Source organism: Corythoichthys intestinalis, chromosome 16, assembly GCF_030265065.1.
Source record: "Corythoichthys intestinalis isolate RoL2023-P3 chromosome 16, ASM3026506v1, whole genome shotgun sequence".
In the NCBI taxonomy this organism is placed as follows: domain Eukaryota; kingdom Metazoa; phylum Chordata; class Actinopteri; order Syngnathiformes; family Syngnathidae; genus Corythoichthys; species Corythoichthys intestinalis.
In genome coordinates, this window is record NC_080410.1 from 45,492,160 (window position 1) to 45,512,281 (window position 20,122).

At 39.3% G+C, this 20,122-nt stretch overlaps 1 protein-coding gene across 6 annotated transcripts in view; it reads right to left on the reverse strand.

The window, feature by feature from the left end:
• The window catches only part of baiap2a (BAR/IMD domain containing adaptor protein 2a), a 200,922-nt gene that overhangs the window by 71,683 nt on the left and 109,117 nt on the right, over nt 1-20,122 (reverse strand). The window lies entirely within an intron of this gene.

A 20,122-nucleotide genomic window follows, 5' to 3' on the forward strand; every position in this document is an offset into this window, starting at 1 on the left:
TATCTGTTACTAGCATAAGAGTTGTTTGTGTGGAATTAAGAATGAATGAATCACTGTTGCATGTCCTCTTGTTGTCGCTTTTAATTGCTGCACAACGTTCGGTGCCAAAGCTGAGAGAAATACAAGACTTGCAAATAGTTGCCATGGTAACGTCGGTGGCAAAATCAACAAGAGCGAATAATATTCCTAGCTGGGATCGATGCAGTTTGAAAGCCGCGTCATGAGAGAAGTATGCGGCGGGCAGGACGCGACCTGCGAGTTTCCGTCCGACCGGCCGATCATAAATGACGACGTCCGCGTACCAGCCGTAGAGTGGGAGGCACACTTGGAGAAAAAAAAGAGGTGGGAGAGAGCACCTACCCACCCTCTTCCACAAAATTCCCAAGTCTGAGTTTTATTTATTTACAGCCAGTGGACATCACATTTTGGGTCATTTAAGCCAAAATTTTAATATGGCGTACATGTGTGGTAAATAAAATGTCATTAAAGTTGTCCAATATTATCAGGTTTAGGCATGTGCCGGTATGAGATTTTGACGCTACGATAACCGTGGGCAAAAATACCGCGGTTTCACGGTATTGCAATTATAGCTCCAAAATGTGTTATTTTGAGATGTATGGGTTAAAAAAAAAAAAAAAAAATTCCATTGAACAGGATTTTTTAAAAAAAATTCCAGAACATAGTTGCAAATTGGAACATATTGGAATATATTGTTAAAATAAATTATCAATAAAAAAAACCCAAATATTTTAAATTTTTTTAAAATAAATTCAACTTATAGGCTATACCCACGGCCACAGCTGAAGTTGCTCAAGATTAGAGCAAGAACAAAATAATTTCTATAAAAAAGTAAAAACCCTTCTGAATACAATTTTTAAAAAAATTCTACTGCATGACTTTTTTTGAGTGTGGAAAAGCTCAAGTGAAGTTTCGCCATTTTCAGCCACTGTGTCAGCTCTAGTCTACATGATGTCATGCCTATGTGTTAAAAAACAAAGAATTCATAAGTTAATAAGTTAGTTAAAATGTATAAGTTAGTCTAAAGTGTAAATGGTGTTATGGAAAGGTTTCATCAAAACAAACAAACAAAAAACGTTGTAGTAATTTAATAAGACACCAATGTCATGGAGGTGGGAAACACACCACTAATTTTGCTACTTGAAGTCAGACCTGCATCACAGTTAGCATAACATTAAACTGTGTGAACTTGCTTAACTGCAAAACTGAAGTAGGAAGCTACTTAGAGAGAAGTGTCCTTCTGTGTGGTTTCTACTGTTAACATTAATTAAACTGAAAAATGTAGTGAACGCTGCTGGAAACTATAGAACTAGAAAAACTTGAGCCAGAAGCCACTTAAAGAGAGAAGGGTGTTGCATAACCTCACATATTGCTCACAAAACACAACAGAAACATAATCACGCTTGATTTGGCATATCAATTAATTACCGTAATTTCCCGAATATAAGGCGCACCCGTTTATAACGCGCACCCCAAATTTACTTATAAAATCTAGGGAAAATTATTGTACCCGTGTATAACGCGCAACCTAATTTTAGCACCAATAAAGAGAAGAATACAAAATAACAGAGCTCGTGTACAGATACAGAAATGTCATTTTACTGACTGGTGAAACACAGCACAAGAATAGCACATTGGTAGTTCAAAACATTACCGTAAACTGACAATACGCACGGTAACAATATGATCTGAAAACTTCTCCAAGTTACCAAAATCCAGGAGAAAAGAAAACAGAAGTGACTTTTCTTTTAAAGGCTGCTGTATAACTTGATCGTTTCATCATGATGAATAAATGTTTCCTCCATGGATTGATACGGTAAAATAAAAGTGAGGACCATAGTTGGAAATCCGAACGAGCGCATTGCTACTGTAACAAGAGGAACTATTGTTATATGGGATTGAGTTTCCCGAGGGACAGATATAGTTGACGGACAGAGGAAGTCTGTGTCGTGTTACGTTTGTTTTGGTCTGAGTTGCCGAGTTGCAATAAACGTTGACTCAAATGAGTTCAAGAAACTAAATTATGTGCTTTATGCAGAGTGAAAAAAGCAGAATTGAACACAGACAAAATCATTCGACCAATCAGAGTGAAGTATTACCGAAACAAAATGGTGACGTCATGTACCGTAATGGTCGGCAACGGATCGCTGCATAAGTTTTCTTCAACACAACATGGCCATGTCAATAGAAAAAAAAATCGGTCTTATAGATATATTATTACGGCTGTCAAACGATTAAAATTTTTAATCGAGTTAATTACAGCTTAAAAATTCATTAATCGTAATTAATCACAATTAATCGCAATTCAAACCATCTATAAAATTTGCCATATTTTTTTGTAAATTATTGTTGGAATGGAAAGAAGACACAAGATGGATATATACATTCAACATACGGTACATAAGGACCAGGGGTCGCGTTAACTGAATATTTTCCGTCGTTGACCGGTTTTTTAAAACGGTGATGGAAAAAACTGAAGTCCACCTGTCATTTTGACAGGTTGCAATTCACACCCCAAACCACAGGGTGGCGAGTGAGTATATTAATTAGCTATTGTCTCTCTTGATGCATGACGTCGTTGGCCTTACTCGGAGTTTCTTCAAAAAAGTTTCATTTTGAGACATTTGATTATGCACAAGTCCATGCGCACCAGGTGGAAAGTGTGAGACTGCGTTCAGGCCACAGCAGGTGAACTGTTAATTTCATTGTTCCATATGTTCCATATGTAGCCTAGCCACAGTCAGCTGTTTTTGTCACTGCGGAGAAAAAGTTACATATTCATCTGCTTGATGTGTGATGGCACAGTGTGGATTCTCTGTTAAGCTTGTTCGGACAGAATATTAATTAAAAATGAATGAAAACTAAATACTATTGAATATGTCATTATTATAATTTTAAAAATTTAAGTGACAGGTAAAAATAGATTATGACCGGATTTTTATGACCCTGTCAGTCAAAATGACAGACAACCAAAAAGTCTAGCGCAACCTCTGATAAGGACTGTATTTGTTTATTATAACAATAAATCAACAAGATGGCATTAACATTATTAACATTCTGTTAAAGCGATCCATGGATAGAAAGACTTGTAGTTCTTAAAAGAAAAATGTTAGTACAAGTTATAGAAATTTTATATTAAAACCCATCTTAATGTTTTTGTTTTAATAAAATTTGTAAAATTTTCAATCAAAAAATAAACTACTAGCCCGCCATTGTTGATGTCAATAATTACTTACACAATGCTCATGGGTGCTGAAGCCTATAAAATCAGTCGCACCCTAGCGCCAGCAGAGGGCGGCAAAACTCCATAAAACACAACAAGTGAGGGTTTCACTATACTATCATTTAAATGTCTCTGAGCGGGGCATCTGCGTAAATTGCGTTAAATATTTTAACGTGATTAATTAAAAAAAATAATTAACACCCGTTAAACGCGATCATTTTGACAGCCCTTATATATATATATATATATATATATATATATATATTTATATATTTATATATATATATATATATATATATATAATATATATATACACAGTAGATGACGTGCTGAGGAAAAGAAATTATTTTATTATTATTACCATTATTTAACAAAAAAATCACATTTTTAAAGCAATTACTCACAATGTTACTTATTACTTGACTATTCTTTCCATCAAATACTTTTTTTAATTGAATATATTTTTGGATGATTTTTATTTTGACTTCAGTAATATTTTCTGGAAGTGACGCTAATCTTACTATATAGAGTATAATCTTTGGCTACTCTACCCTCCTTTGATAGTGGTGCAATTGTTAGCTAACTGTATTTCTAGTGGACACCATGTGGGGGGCTGATGACCAAGGAGAAAGAGTGGGTGACATCTTATTTTATGCTGCCATATTGCTAATCCTGGCACGGATAGTTTTGTCTACTTGAGTGTGTCCAATTGCACCAAATCATGCGTGAATCCCATCAGACGTGTGGTAGTCCTGCTGACAAGTGGAAGTGCTGCACAGGGCAGCCCCAGAGCCACGGCCCCTCCCCAGCCAATCGGGGGGAGAGGGTGAGCCAGTGCGACCTATCGCTCCTCCTGCAGCTCCGGTAAGGGGGCCTGCGCCGTCCCCCGGATCATTCGCACCCATTAAATGGCCTTCAGGAAAGGGATGAGGGGACGCGCCAACAGCCCCCATGCTCGCCCTCACCACAGAACCAACCCCCCCAATTGAGACGCCACACCGCGGGACCCCACGGTCTTGTCGCCTGACCATTCGCTGCCCTTTCAGTTCAAACAGACCGGATGTTTATCGCCGTCATCAGCAGCTAGTGAGTTAATCGATTATGTCATTGGCATCAACCCATACTGCTCACTCAATCAAAATGACCCTAGACTAGTCATGTGAACAGATGCCTCCCTTGTTTTAGCCTCCTTTCATGTTTGTAGTCATCTCCTCCGAGAGTCTGCGAGAGCGCGCGACACGAGTTCAGCCCGAGTTTATCGTGCCGTTTCATCCACTTGGTGTGCACGGATTAAGTGTGGCTGTATCGCTAGCCGTGCACACCATCTTAAAGTACACACGGACATACCCACCCGGACTCTTGTGGCGTCATCTCAGCCACTTGCCTGGATAGAGATCAGAGAAGGGGATTTTCCCGACACCCTCATACCAGCGCTTCCATGACAACCACTCTGTGATCCTAACTCCCTCTCCAAAATTCCAATCCTCGTTTTCTTATTCCGCAGCGGTATTGTTACACAAGCGGTCGACACAGCTTGATTTCTTGCTGTCGGCGTGTGGCCGATTGTCACTTGGCTGCAGGTCGCCTTAAACTCACAAAGAAGGGCATTGTTTTCTTGAGCGGTGCTGAGTTAATGGGAGACTGGGACAAACAATACCATTGGGATAATTGTGTGCCTTAGTTAGAAAGTAGGGTTGGCGCATGAGCTCATTTAAGTGAATGTTATGCAACATTGGTAGGGACGATATAACAGCATAACCTGCATGTACACTTTTTGCTCGGGATGGGACATTAATAAGACCAAACAGATTGAGTGAACGGAGGTCAGGGCTACATTTCTCATGAACCTACTGTAATGTCCCAAATATAACACGCACTTTTTTCCCCAAAATGTTCTTGTAAAATCATGGTGCGCGTTATACACAGGTACAGGGATGGAGACAGAAATACACACTCACCGGCCACTTTATTAGGTGCAACTGTCCAACTGATGGTTAACACTTCATTTCTAATCAGCCAATCACATGGCGGCAACTCAGTGCATTTAGGCATGTAGACACGGTTTAAGACAATCTCCTGCAGTTCAAACCGAGCATCAGTATGGGGAAGAAAGGTGATTTGAGTGACTTTTAACGTGGCATGGTTAGGGATGGGAATCGAAATCCGATTCTAATTCCGAACCGGTTCCGAGTGTTTCGAGGCCTCGACATCACGATGAAAAAGCCTTAACGATCCCTTTAACGATCCCTAAAGACGCATATTGCTTCGTGACGTGTCTTATTATATATATATATATATATATATATATATATTATATATATAATATACAGTACATCTGCCTACAATGGGTTTGCCATTCGAGTGAAGCTTGTCCGATTATCAACCGTAACTAAGGGAGGTGGAGCTTTTGCAAGAGGTCAATTGCTGATTGTAATTAATTGTCTGTCCTTCGTTTATTTAAAAAAATAAAAAAATTTTAAAAAATGTAAAAAAGAGGGAAAAAAAAGCAAATGATAATGAACAAGTGTCACCAAGTCACCAACATGTAGTACACTGAAAAAGTTACTCCATTTGAAATTTGGCATTCTCCTCTTTCTCTTCATACTCTCAACAGGATTATGGGGATTATAAGAAAACTGGGCAGCCTCGGCGCTGGAGTTTCTGAATGCAAATGATTTTGTTCAAACTGCTGCGACGCTTTCAGTCGTGCCGCTCCAAATCCGCTGAATGGCTTACTTGTCGCAAAGCCAGGAATCATTGAACAACTTGAGTGGGTAAAATTAACTAAAAACAAGAAATTAAACGGTCGAACAGTCGTCGGCTGCTCGTTTCTCCTTCAAAACCACAGTAAAATTATGCTAAACGATGATTGAAGGCACCTCGTCAAGTCTCATCATGAAGCCGTCACGAGACGCGAAGGCCGCGTCCTCTAAGCCAATTTTTAATTACTGCACAACACCACCCACGCCGCTGCCCACCATCACTCCCCCTTCTGGGTTCATATCAAGCGCTCCTCTTCGGAGCATGACAGAGATGAACTACAAGCGCTGCCATCGATTTGACAAACGGATGAGAAGGAGGGGGAAGCGAACTGCTGAAGGTTGAAATTTAGATTATTAGTGTGTGTTTGTGTTGTGTACAAACACTGGCTGTGTTTTTTCAGTTCCCAACATGAAGAAGACTTCATGCAAAAATGATTAGAATGAAGCGAGCTGGCATTTGCAGTCTGTTTAGCACAACAAAGTGTGTGAGGGGGACACAGAAGCGTAAGGCATACAAATTGAAGATAACACACTGTGTCATACAATGCAGAATAATATACTGTGTATCACAAAAGTGAGTACACCCCTCGCATTTCTGCAGATATTTAAGTTAGGGCTGTCAAAAGATTACAATTTTTAATCCAGTTAATCACAGTTTAAAAATTAATTATTCGTAATTAATCACAATTCAAACCATCTCTAAAATATGCCATATTTTTCTGTAAATTATTGTTGGAATGGAAAGATAAGACACAAGACGGATATATACATTCAACATACTGTACATAAGTACTGCATTTGTTTATTATAACAATAAACCAACAAGATGAAATTAACATTATTAACATTCTGTTAAAGCGATCCATGGATAGAAAGACTTGTAGTTCTTAAAAGATAAATCTTAGTACAAGTTATAGAAATTTTGTATTAAAACGAGGGCTGTCAAAATTATCGCGTTAACGGGCGGTAATTAATTTTTTAAATTAATCACGTTAAAATATTTGACGCAATTAACGCACATGTCCTGCTCAGACAGATTTAAATGTCAGTACAGTCAAATGCCCACTTGTTAATTGTGTCTTATGGAGTTTTGCCGCCCTCTGCTGGCGCTTGGGTGCAACTGATTTTATAGGCATCAGCACCCATGAGCATTGTGTAAGTAATTATTGACATCAACAATGGCGGGCTACTACCAGTAGTTTATTTTTTGATTGAAAATTTTACAAATTTTATTAAAACGAAAACATTAAGAGGGGTTTTAATTTAAAATTTCTGTAACTTGTACTAACATTTATCTTTTAAGAACTACAAGTCTTTCTATCCATGGATTGCTTTAACAGAATGTTAATAATGTTAATGCCATCTTGTTGATTTATTGTTATAATAAACAAGTACAGTCCTTATCAGGGGTCGCGTTAACCGGATATTTTCCATCGTTGACCGGTTTTTTAAAACGGTGACGGAAAAAACTGAAATCCGTCCGTCATTTTGACAGGTTGCAATTCACACCCCAGACCACAGGGTGGCGAGTCAGCATATTAGCTATTGTCTCTCTTAATGCATGACGTCGTTGGCTCTTCTGTCAGAATATTGTAGCGTCACCGGGGTCTGGCGGCGGCACCGTGATTGACACATCAACGCGAGGTTCTTATTGGTGCACCCGGTGTGCCAGCGCGTCATCCAATCACCCAATCACATGACGTCACAACTCCGCCCCCCTGACCGGAGCCGCCATATTGTGTGTCAGCTCGTCATATTTACACATTACCACTACGTACATGCCTCCTATTACGGCGTGTTTTTCTGCTCGTTAATATTAATAATCAAAATGGTGAAGATGAGAGCGAGATGGACTGCTGTGATTCGACAAGAAGTCTGGGCGCCAAACGATCACCACAGACTATGTAGTAGTCTTTTTATATCTGGTAAGATGCATTTAATATATATTTAGAAGATTTTGGGCTGACAACCACAATTAAGATCATTGTGTGACATTGGTGATTGGGGTCTATATCGTTGCCTCTTTTTTTGGGGGGGCGGAGTTGTTGGCGGTAAGCAGAGTAAAAAGGGAGAAAAATACCACGACTTCCGTGTCTAATTTTTCGCCGCCAAGCAAGTGTTACAATATTAATTAAAAATGAATGAAAACTAAATACTATTGAATATGTCATCATTATCATTTAAAAAATTTAAGTGACGGGTAAAAATAGACTATGACCGGATTTTTATGACCCTGTCAGTCAAAATGACAGACAACGAAAATGTCTAGCGCAACCTCTGGTCCTTATGTACCGTATGTTGAATGTACTGGACTGTCTCAGAAAATTAGAATACACAATATTCTAATTTTTTGAGACAGTCCTGTGTATATATACAGGACTGTCTCAGGAAATTAGAATACACAATATTCTAATTTCCTGACTGTCTCAGGAAATTAGAATATTGTGTATTCTAATCTCCTGAGACAGTCCTGTATATATACACAGGACTGTCTCAAAAAATTAGAATATTGTGTATTCTAATTTCCTGAGACAGTCCAGTATATATCCATCTTGTGTCTTACCTTTCCATTCCAACATTTTACAGAATATATATATAATTTACAGAAAAATATGGCATATTTTATAGATGGTTTGAATTGCGATTAATTAATTTTTAAGCTGTAATTGACTCGATTAAAAATGTAATCGTTTGACAGCCCTAATTGAAACCCCTCTTAATGTTTTCGTTTTAATTAAATTTGCAAAATTTTCAATCAAAAAATAAACTAGTAGCTCGCCATTGTTCATGGTGCTGAAACCCATATAATCAGTCGCATCCAAGCGCCAGCAGAGGGCGACAAAAAAACAAAAAACACAAGTAACAAATGGACATGACACTTTGCTGTCATTTTAATCTGTCTGAGCTGGGCATGTGCGTTAAATGCGTCAAAAATTTTAAAGTGATTAATTTAAAAAATTACCGCCCGTTAACGCGATAATTTTGACAGCCCTAATTTAAGTATATCTATTCATGGGACAACACTGACAAAATGACACTTTGACACAATGAAAAGTAGTCTGTGTGCAGTTAATACAGTGGGGCAAATAAGTATTTAGTCAACCATCAATTGTGCAAGTTCTCCCACTTGAAAATATAACAGATGCCTGTAATTCTCAACATGGGTAAACTTCAACCATGAGAGACAGAATGTGGAAAAAAAACCTGAAAATCACATTGTTTGATTTTTAAAGAAATTATTTCCAAATTAGAGTGGAAAATAAGTATTTGGTCACCTACGAACAAGCAAGATTTCTGGCTGTCAAAGAGGTCTAACTTCTTCTAACGAGGTCTAATAAGGCTCCACTCGTTACCTGTATTAATGGCACCTGGTTTAACTCATTATCGGTATAAAAGACACCTGTCCACAACCTCAGTCAGTCACACTCCAAACTCCACTATGGCCAAGACCAAAGAGCTGTCGAAGGACACCAGAGACAAAATTGTAGACCTGCACCAGGCTGGGAAGACTGAATCTGCAATAGGCAAAACACTAGGTATAAAAAAAATCAATTGTGGGAGCAATTATTAGAAAATGGAAGACATACAAGACCACTGATAATTTCCCTTGATCTGGGGCTCCATGCAAGATCTCACCGTGTGGCGTTAAAATGATAACAAGAACTGTGAAGAAAAATCCCAGAACAAAACGGGGGGACCAAGTGAATGACCTACAGAGAGCTGGGACCACAGTAACAAAGGCACAACACAATGCACCGCCAGGGACTCAGTGTTCCAGGGGTTTTAGACATTGGCAATCACCTGATTTTTTTTTTTTTTTTTTTTTCATATCGGTATCGGCCTTTGAAAATACTGTATCAGTTGACAACTAAACACAAATAGGACTCATTTTTTGTACTATACCAGCATTAGTTTCTGAACTAGACAACGCATCTACCGCACAGTAATTCACAGACATCACTTTTGACCAAGAATGTGTCCCAAATCGAAACCCAAGTCACAAAAAGAGGAAGTACCAACTTAAAAGGGAAATGATAAACAGCCATATTACATCATGTAAATGAGCCCCACTGTTACATAACAGTGGTTCGTCTACATAACAGCTAAACAAAAATCATTGTCACTGGAATGTGATCGAATACACCTGTTCTGTTTTTTCCCCCTTTACCGCCATTGATGGCGATTGACGTACAATCCATTTTGAATAATCAGCAATTGTCAATGGCAGCCAATAAATGAATTGCCTTAAAAATGCACACCTTGCTTCTTGTCAGCTGACATTTTGTACTTGACTTTGGGCTTATAAAATATTACACTGCCCTTAATTTTACTATGCAATCAATCTGCAAAACACACAAACTGTACTTAAGTCAATCTGAAATAAAAATGTAAACACACTGGTTGAACTGCACTTTGCAGATATGACGCAAGCACTAAGCAACGTTGTCGAAAATGCTGACAAAGTGCAAATGCGGACTTTGTGCCATTGCATTACAGGGAGAGGAAGCTCGTTTAGCCACGTGTGAAGAGGCAGGAGCGCCATTCCAGGGTGCAGTGCATGTCTCTGAAATAGAGCAAACAGGGGACTTCGGGGCCTCCTGGGACGGTAGCGACGGCGAGCTAAGAAAAGAGCTCCTTTGCTCTCGTTTAAACAGGGCCAGTTGCTGCAGGACCACTCACCGGATTGGTCGCCAGTTAATCCCAATGACTAATACCAACACTCAGTGGTGGAATGTAATGAAAAAAAAAGTATCGGTAGTCCCCGGGTTACAACGTACTTACGTGATTTCGACTTTAGGACTCAAGAGAAATTTTTACCGTATTATGAAACACATCTATTTTTTACCTTATTAATATGACGTGTTCCGTGAAGTTAAACGTGAAGTTGTTCAGCTTTACAGACAACAAACAAGGCAATTATGCTTTTTGAAGCTTTTTTACCTTCTTACCTTTCGACAATTTGTAAAGCTGCAACACACATATGTCCACTTATGTTCAAAACGGCACGCATTTTAACAACAAAACACAAGACAAAAAAAAAAATTGGTGTTCAAACGTCCATCTAGTCTGATCAATATGTACATTTTGTAGATTAAATTAGCGTAATTTGATTCACAAAAGCCCACTAGCTTAAATGCTACAAATGCTAACGTATTTACAATTCTCATAGCAAATCGCTCACACATAACTCCACAAACTGTAGCTGTAAACACAATTACAAATGCATACACAAACATATATCAGCTGAAACAACTTACAGCCTTATGTGGGCCAAACCGGAGCGCAGCTATCCTTTATCCACGTTGGACGTCTTGAGTCTGCTTCTCAGTCATACAAGGCGACAGTCCAGCCTGACTGAACGCTGTCACCAGAGGGCAGTGTACCCATCATTCAACCAAATACAATACTTTGGACTTTTTTTAATAGTTATTTTGAGGTTTACTTGAAGGGTTAATTCAGACTTACGCAGAAATTCGAGTTACGTCGCCAGCGTAGGAACAGAACTCGTTCGTAACCCGGGGACTACCTATAGACCCTACCCACCTACGTCACAAAACCATGTGCTCGCTGTATGGTTCCGCCCACTTGTCCGTCATTTTGACTCTGTATTAGCATTGTTTTCAATTGATGGCGGAATTTAAAATGCATTTCATGGAAGACCCGGTGCTTTCTGATGCCGCAAACTCACTGGATCTGTTGCATAAAAGGCGTTATGAGGAAAAGCTTCGTTCTGTACAGTCGCCAGATCCATATTTGATGCCCAAATCGATGTTTTTCGACCCACTGTCTTCGCCCTGTCTGCCTGACATCTGCTCCGCAGATATTTACAATTATCTTGTCCACACTAAATCAGCCTATTCTCACAAAAATATGAAAAACTTCAAGAGCTTGGAGGCTTATAAATACTTCGTTGCTGGTTGGGTGAAACAGGTCCTCGTCCACGAAAATTCGGCAGGAATCTATCTTGTGCTTGGAAAGGTGAGTTACGAAATTTTCAATTCAAAATCTTTTGTTATTGCTAACATCCACTGTCAAGTCTAATGTATTTCATGTCGTTTGTCAATGGAGTTAAGGCTTTTAATGTTTATATGGTTTAGCGATAGCACTCTCACTACATACATACGTGTATGTTGTCGGCGATTAGCCTAGCAATGATCTTAATTGTGGTTATTTGTCAGCCCCGTAGACGAGGCCAGTTTCTTTCACTTGGTACCAGCTAAATATTATTCAAAAAATAACGATGGTGGAAGAAAGGGAAGTCACAAACATCTTGAATTTGAAACTATGTCGTACTACGTCGTATGTTGCGGCGATTAGCCTCGCAATGATCTTAATTGTGGTTATTTGTCAGCCCAAAACCCTCTAAGTATATCTTAAATGCATCTTACCGGATATAAAATGACTACTACATAGTCTGTGGTGATTTTTTGGTGCCCAGTTTTCACGTCGAATTGCAGCCGTCCATTTCGTTCTCCTCTTTGGATCCCTCGGAATATGGTAAAACTTCAAGTCTCTCCTTCCATCTTCTCTGTTAGTGCAACCAACAGCCACACACGCCTTCACCATTTTGATTATTAATGTTAAGGAGCAGAAAAACACGCCGTAAATAGGAGAAATGTACGTAGCCGTAACAGGTTAACACTATGTTTTGACGGACAAGTGGGCGGTACCATTCAGGAGAGCGGAGTTGTGACGTCACGTGGGTAGGGGCTATACATGGTTACTGTACTTAAGTACATTTTTGTGTAGCTGTACTTTACTGGAGTACAAATATAATGTACTTTTTACTTTCAGTACATTTTACTTTTTACTCCATTACCTTTCAAATTGTCACCTGCATTACAGGTTACTTTTGTTCGTTTTTTTTTTTTCTTATTGTGAATTGATAGTTTATTTTTCATGCCTCCGGCGCAACGGAGTACATATATAAAGGATTTTTTACTTTCAGTACATTTGACTTTTTACTCCATTACCTTTCAAATTGTCACCTGCATTACAGGTTACTTTTGTTCGGGTTTTTTTTTCTTATTGTGAATTGATAGTTTAGTTTTCATGCCTCCGGCACAATCGACGCAATTAGACCATAACTGAGCATTAGAAGCAGCAACAGGAGAACAAGCATTATCAGGCAGATGAATAAGATATTGACCAATAAAAATCAACAGTGAAAGCAGTGCGCCTTCTGATTGGTGCTTCACATTCTTGTACAGTCGCTGCGGGTATGCACCTGATAGTTTATGGCGGCTTGCAAGCAACTAAGGCTAGGTTTGGACTTGCCTGGCTCGGCCAGACTGTTCTCCCTGCATTTTTCAAACACTGAGATAAAAGTCTGGGACCCAGCCAATTAACGGCCTCTCGAGCAGGTACAAGATCAATCGACAAATCAGATTTGTTTATTTGCGTGACGTGTTCTTCACGAGCAACGTCACTCTTGCGCGTCGGAAGTCGTCTCCACAACAACACAGATGGTGAACAGGAGAGCCAAGAATATGTTCCAATCCACGGTAAAATCAGTTTTAAATTACCAAAAACACATCGACACGAGTCATTCACAACAGTCTGTCTCGCGCTAGCCATGTTGAATAAACTCAGCTCTCCTCGTATATTTCCTTCCGCGCGCAAGTCCCTCGTCCTGCCCTCGTCGCTTTACTAACGTCACGTCTGCCCGTCGCTGATTGGTCCACTCCGCTATCTGTTTGCTGTGGCTTGCTCCGCCCTGGAAATTGTATCCGCTGAATGGTGGCCAGACTCAATAGCTGGAACAGCGGTGACTCTGGTGTACCAGGCAAGGCTTAGACCGCAGGTCTGAATGCATAATTCAGATTTTTTTTTTTTTCATATCTGATGGTTTGGCGTGCCCGTTCAGACTACCTTTGTCCATTGAGTATTACACATGCACACTAATGCGCAGTCTGACATGCGCTGAGCAAACGGACCAGCATGTGCAGAAGCATCAAAACAAATGCCTACACATGCTGGCTCTACGTCATTCTCGGGTGATCATACTGTATTTTGATTTCCAAAAAGCAGACACAAATAACAGGCATAAATAATGCTTGTTGAGCATGATATTCAATATATTTATATTAGGGCTGTCAAAATTATCGCGTTAACGGGCGATAATTAATTTTTTAAACGGTCGAAACGGTCCACTTATCCAGTTCAGACCGTCAAGTTAATGCCTCATTCAAGTCAGAAAAACACGAAAAAAAATCGGGTTTGTGCATTAAGACCTGTGGAATGAACCTAGTCTAAGTTTTCTGTTTACATTGAAGTCAATGTTATTGCTTGTTTTTTCTATTCAAAATAGATTTTAAATAAAATTTGAGCAGTCAATGAATTTTCTGGTTCTTACTCTGTATAGTGGCTCAGATCTACTAGTATATATCTATATATATATATATTTACAGACCACAGTTTTGCATCAGGAGAAAATACTTCTACTTCTTACTTACAGTGCCCTCCATAATTATTGGCACCCCTGGTTAAGATGAGTTTTTTAGCTTCTAATTTTTTAATTTTTTTTTTAATTCAAATGATATGGGACCTTAATGGAAAAAAAAGAAAAATCCAACCTTCAATACAAGTGCATTTATTCATTGGGGGAAAAAAATCCCACATAAAGAAATAATTATTTGACATCAAATAATGTGTGTCACAATTATTAGCCCCCCTGGTGTTAATACTTTGTACAACCCCCTTTTGCCAACAAAACAGCACCTAATCTTCTCCTAATCTTGATTTTGTATCTGGTGAACCATTTCTGTGTAGATTTGGCCATATGTTTAGTGTCATTGTCTTGCTGAAAGACCCAGTGACGACCCATCTTCAGCTTTCGGGCAGAAGGCAACAGATTTTGATTTAAAATGTCCTGGTATTTCAAAGCATTCATGATGCCATGCACCCTAACAGGGTTCCCAGGGCCTTATGGAAGCGAAACGTGGGTCTGGCGTGCCACAAAAGATGCGCATGCTGAAAAGCACCTCATACCCACTGTGAAGTATGAGGGTGGGTCAGTGATGCTGTGGGGCTGTTTTGCTAGCAAGAGCCATTCGCATACTACAGGAAAGTTCTTTAAGAATTGCAGCTGTCAACTGTGCAGTTCATCATGACAATAATTGCGCTTGCATTTCAAATCTTTGCTTGCAAGTCAAAACTGCTCGAAAAATGCAATTTGATATTTTTGTGAATAGGAAAGTACCTTCGTAATTAGAGGTTTTGGGTTTTTGTCAAAATAAGCTTTCGAAGAATTTTATATCAGTCATTTCCTGCCATTTACACATTTTGAGTAGTAGTCAAAATGGATTGGACATCTTATCGCTGTCAATGTGGGGTGGGACAAAATATCGAAATGGTGATATATCGTGATTAGGGCCTTTTGGAAGCGAAACGTGGGTGGCGTGCCACGAAAGATGCGCATGCTGAAAAGCACCTCATACCCACTGTGAAGTATGGGGGTGGGTCAGTGATGCTGTGGGGCTGTTTCGCTTCCAAGGGCCCTGGGAACCTTGCTAGGGTGCATGGCATCATGAATGCTTTGAAATACCAGGACATTTGAAATCAAAATCTGTTGCCCTCTGCCCGAAAGCTGAAGATGGGTCGTCACTGGGTCTTTCAGCAAGACAATGACCCTAAACATATGGCCAAATCTACACAGAAATGGTTCACCAGACACAAAATCAAGCTCCCCCCATGGCCATCTCAGTCTCCAGACCTTGTTTTGTTGGAAAAAGGGGGTTGTACAAAGTATTAACACCAGGGGTGCTAATAATTATGACACACATTATTTTATGTCAAATAATTATTTCTTTATGTGGTATTTTTGGCCCACTGAATAAATGCACTTGTATTGAAGGTTGTATTTTTCTCTTTTTTTCCATTAAGGTCCCATATTATTTGAATTAAAAAAAATATATTAAAAGCTTAAAAACACATCTTAACCAGGGGTGCCAATAATTATGGCGGGCAATGTATAATCTACAATTAAAAGCAAGTATTCTGTACTTTTACTTTCGTAATTTTTTCTTAGATACTTTCATTCTGTATATAAGAAATTAGTTTTTGCCCGTATCTGGACTTATACTGAAGAAAAAAAGTGAGTACTTCATCCACTACTGCCAATAGTTATAATGAACTAGAAGTGTGGCAATCAATCGACAACAATTTTGACAATTTCTCGCGTCAGTGTTCAATTTAAACAGCAATTATTGTCCAATTTCTGTCGTCCCACATGAAAGCATGTCCCACTGAAAAAGACAGTTATTAAAATGAACTTTTAAGATAAAAAATGTCATAAAATTGAAAGAATGTCCTGCTTTTGAAGGGGTGGGTTTTAAAAATGCTTTAACCAAATTATTGATCTTCGGAAAAAAACCAAAAAAAAAAAAACAGAATAATAGATTCAAAAAGCTGCTAGATGCGGCCTTATTAGAAATATATATATATATATATTTTTTTTTAGCTTTTCTCGAAATTCAAAGAAACTATTTCCAACTAAATGAAAAGCTTTGAAATAATGAAAAAGATGAATTCTACACTTCCTTCTCCATGTCAAAGCTCACTTGATATAACCTTTTGTATGATTCTAATGAAGTAAACACTCTGTTTCCCATTCAAGCTTGAACAACCACAGCTCAAAAATATGCATTAAAAGTGGCAGCTTCCTCCTAAATTTTTTTACCGAAATTCCTGACCTTGAAAAAACATCGCCACAAACCCCTTTTCACCATGTTTAGCCTAGCAAAACTGCAAATTAAACCACCACCGCACACAAAGTCTCATGACGCTGCTAAAAGTTGCAGGGAAGCGGTAATGGGAATTCGCAACACTGATTTTACTTCATAAAAGTGCGTTTTGAGGACTGTTATTTTTTTAATCTAAATCGTTTGCTTTGGAGTCCATTACAGTTTTTAATCTTCCGCACCGCCTGGAGAGTTAAGGCTTGTTTATACCTTACGAATGACGTCATATCAGCGACCACACCTTTCCGTGCATCGCATGAACACATCAGTTTTCTACAAAACAACTAATAAACAGAAAAACAAATTATTTTCATCCTTCCGCTTTGAATTGGAATGAGTTTATCACGACACCCTACACATACAGAATATAGACTAGGTTGACTGATAGGCTGATGCCGAAACCAATTTTTAAAAAATAATTCAGACGGTTGCCAATGTCTAAAGCCGATTATGTAAACTTCTATTCGAGGCCAATGTTTTCTTTTTTTTTTTTAAAAGCAGGTTGATTATGAAGGAAACACTCTTTATAACGGGTTACATTTTTCTACTGCTACTTTCTTTTGTAACACTAGCCACTAGGTGGTGCAAAATCACAGTTAACAAAGCTGATATCGGCCAATTTTGAAAAAAGTCAGCAAGATATAGCGTTCAGCCTTTGTAAGAAAGATCACCACCCACAGATATCTTATTATATCGAACGATTTCGGGTGATTTTGAAAAAAGTCCATATATCAGCCCGATATAGTAGCTAGCCAACATATCGGTCGACCCGTATGGGAAAGCTTAGCACCCAGGCATCTAACATCAGTTCTTCTATAATATCGGCTATATATTGGCCGATGACTAATGTTGAAAAAAAATACACATATCTGCCCGATATATCGGTTGACCTTTATAAGAAAAATCACCATCCAAACAGTGAACATAACCGTAATCTTATATCGACCGATATCAGGTGGTCTGAAAAAACTCCATATATCGGCCCGTTATAGTAGCTACCCAACATATCGGTCGACCATTATGAGAAAAATGACCTGAAATGACTAGTACACGCCCCACAAATGACCTGATGTGATCAGGACACGTCCCCCAAAATGTTCCCAAATGACTTGATATGACCAGGACACCCCCCCCAAATGTCCCCAAATGACTTGATATGACCAGGACATGCCCCCCAAATGCCCCGATATGACCAGGACACGCCCCCCAAATGTCTCTAAATGAGCTGATATGACCAGGACACGCCCCCCAAATGTCCCAAAATGATCTGATATGACCTGGACATGTCCCCAAAATGTCCCTAAATCAACAGGAAGTGACCTGATATTGTCCCCAAAATATCCCCAAACCAACCATGGCGGGGCTAAGATCCACACAGCAAAGACCCAGAGTAATTTCGCCAGAAATTGCAGTTTCTAGTCTAGAATACACCATATTGGCCCGGATATAAGACGGCCCTGATTATAAGACGACCACCTCTTTTTCAAGACTCAAGTTTTAAAAAAAAAAAAAACTTTTTGAACACCAAATTAATTTTTGGTGTACAGACGTCAGCAGCACATCTGAAACAAATGATTATAACAACATATTTGAGTGAAAAAGCAAGTCATTTTGCCTCATTCAAATCTTAATATCCGAACATTTAAATATTTAAACTAAAGTGCAATTACATTGGTAAATGAATGGCTTCTGGGTTTTTTTTTAAATGTAAATTGTGATAAAACAACAAAATTGCAATAACTGCATTAACCATCAAAGTGAAGTCTAAATGTAACTCTTGAAACAAATCTGAATAAGGAAAAACATTGCAATAAAAAAATTGCAAACCGGTTAAACTTGAGAGAAGCTGAGATCTGTCATGACAGAACATCGCTTCAATGATATCTGGCACCATCTAGCGTCGTGAATGGGTATAATGTCTAGACCGCGAATATAAGACGACCCCCTCTTTTTCAGTCTTATTTTAATGCAAAAAACACCGTTTTATATCCGGGCCAATACGGTATTAGCCAATTTTGAAAATCGGCTCGATATATCGGTCGACCTTCAATGTGGACAACACATTTTGGGTCATTTAAGCTACACTTTAGTTTTGTACAAACAACTGGAAAAAAGACACAAACATAAAAAAAAACCTTGATCGTGGGGTAGTCAGTTTATGAGGGCAAAGGAATTTCAGGATGGGTTATAACGTGCGCTCGGACCGTTGGAGTGCTCGGCCACTCGGGCGTAGATCAGCACTCACCTCTTAGCGGCGTGGAACATAAACAAAAGCAGCCATGGAGGAATGCACTAAACTGCTCCAGCACGCCTTTTATGGACGAGATGAAACTTAGGACGGGGAGGGCACACAAACAGAGGGACTCCAAAGGGGAGCAGGTGTGTGTATGTGGCCAAGTGACAGGCGATGATTAGCCGGACCGGAGAAGGAGGAGGATGTGTGGGCGGAATAGTGTGGCAGCACTGCTGCTTATCCGCACAAGTGGATGAAAAGAGCACTCGGACTGCATAAACACAAAAGAAATATTTTGCGGGCAGTGATCGTGCACTAAGCTTGTAAGCGTTACTGTTTGATTATATTTGTCCAGATATGAGACGGCGGTGTTCAATATTACGGATTAGAATACCCCCTGATTGACGGGCGCGAGAAATGAAGATATTGTTGGCTGTGTAGGCGGAGCAGCTTGCTAGCAAGTCTGTTTACCGACATTTATGGAAATCATTTCAAAACGCGTAAGCGCCCCTGCGTTATATTACAATCACAGAGCATCCAAAATGTGTTGAAATTACGCTGCTTATTATGGCTTTCTGTCCTTCCTGATTTGTCAGGGCAACAGAAAAAAGTTTGTTGTGAGTTGCTCATTTCAAAAATATATATAGCTGCTCAGGCCCGGATCTAGGTTTACCCACCAGAGTGGGCACTAAGAAAACTTGAGGGGGCACCCCCAATGCAGACTTTTTTTTACCCTCTGCATTTCTCCAGGCTTGGGACCGGCGCAAGTAGGACACTGGCTTGTGTCCCGTTGAGGCTGCATTAATTTTGGGGGGGTTTGTTTTTTGTTTGTTTGTTGTTTTTTTTCATTCATCTATCTACTTATTCTCGCTGTCGGCGTGATGTCACGATGACGTCATCTCGCATAGCAACGTGTCGCCATTTTGAGATGGGGGCACACACAGGTAAACATCCGTAGAGAAACGTCTGAAATTCATATATTTCAGCTGTGTTTTGTGTCTTTTTTTCATTAAAAATGTCTTAAACATGACTTATCACGAGTCACTGCCGACAGACGCGAGGAGGCGATACAACTTAAAATTTGCGTGTATTGGCCTGCAAATCTGCCCATACAAAGTCGCAGCTGATAGCTGGATAAACAATC